The 1,590-nt window shown below is 37.9% G+C and overlaps 1 pseudogene; it reads right to left on the reverse strand.

Annotated features, from left to right (window-relative positions):
- Nucleotides 1–291: 291 nt before the first annotated feature.
- Nucleotides 292–1,218, reverse strand: LOC113893508 (annotated as a pseudogene).
- Nucleotides 1,219–1,590: the final 372 nt, after the last annotated feature.

Raw genomic sequence — 1,590 nt, forward strand, 5'->3', positions numbered from 1 at the left:
AATGTTGAGCTTTAAGCTCTTCTCTTTCACATTCATGAAGAGGCCCTTTAGTTCTTCTTCACTTTCTGCCATAAGGGTGGTGTCATCTGTATATCTGAGGTTATTGATATTTCTCCCAGCAATCTTGATTCCAGCTTGTGCTCCTTCCAGCCCAGCATTTCTCATGATGTACTCTGCATACAAGTTAAATAAGCAGGGTGACAATATACAGCCTTGACATACTCCTTTTCCTATTTGGAACCAGTCTGTTGTTCCATGTACAGTTCTACCTGTTGCTTCCTCATAACTCCTTTAGAAGAATGTATTTTTTCTGACTAATTCATTAAAGTCTTGTTTCACTTGTTTGTTTCTCGGGGTATAGATAAATGAATTTAGCATGGGGGAGATGGAAGTTGTTAATATTGACACACCCTTATTAATTTCCATTTCATCTTTTCCTGAATTTTTGATATAGATAAATATACAGCCTCCATAAGTAATGTAAACACAATCATGTGGGAAGAACAGGTGGAAAATGCCTTTTTCCATTGCTGGGCAGAGGGGAATCTTAGAATTGTTTGGATAATACTTACATAGGACCAAACCACAAACATGAGAGTCATTATAAGGATTAATGCAGAACAGATGATAACAATCTTCTCCATGAACCATGTATCTGAGCATGTGATCTTCAGGACAGGTTTAGCATCACAGAAAAAGTGGTCAAGAACATTAGAGTCATAGAATTCCAAGCTCAGTTCCAAGCTAAATGGTGGGATCATGATCAACACAGTGGTCATCCAACGGCAGAAGATGAGTGTTTTGCAGACCCTGTGGTTCATGATGGTCATGTAATGCAGGGGTCTGCAGATGGCTGCATAGCAACCGTAAGGCATGGCAGCCAAGAGAAAAAATTCTGTTATTCCAAACAGGTCTTTAAAAAATAGTTGGCATACAAGCATTATAGGTAATGGTCCTATCACCTGATGATATACTGTACAAGACTCTAGGAATGCAGGTAGAAGTGAATGAGATTATTAAGAAGGAAAAATTTTGGAGAAAAAAATACATCACAGTTTTAAGGTGGGAATCGACCAGTATGAGGATGTGGATGGCCAGGTTTCCAATTACACTCAACATGTAGGTGTTGAGTAGAAATATGAAAGTCAGAATCTGCAGCTGTGGGTCATCTATCAGTCCCCAGAGGATGAATGTGGTAACTGTTGTATGGTTTCTCATTCCTAGCTCCACACTTCCTCACAAACTGTGTGGAAATCTGAGAGAGAAGAAACTCAGAAGAGGGAAAAATATTCTTTTGAGATGGATTTCTGGCGACAAAACCAATGAATTTTATGTTGTGCTCATAATGCATATTTCAAGATTTTAAATGTGATACTCACTGTTTTCACTCCTTCCCTGTCAGTCCTAAATTTCTTAGAGTAGCATTCTATATTTCTTTTTTTTTTTTCTCCTCCCCTTTAGTTTTTCACCTGGTCTTATTATATGTGTGCCCTTAATACCTTCCTCATTTATTCCTTTTCTTATCTCACAACATTAATTCACCTAGGTTGCCTTATATCAGTGTTGAAATATATCAAACACATACTCACA

The sequence above is a fragment of the Bos indicus x Bos taurus genome, chromosome 5 (genome assembly GCF_003369695.1).
Source record: "Bos indicus x Bos taurus breed Angus x Brahman F1 hybrid chromosome 5, Bos_hybrid_MaternalHap_v2.0, whole genome shotgun sequence".
In the NCBI taxonomy this organism is placed as follows: domain Eukaryota; kingdom Metazoa; phylum Chordata; class Mammalia; order Artiodactyla; family Bovidae; genus Bos; species Bos indicus x Bos taurus.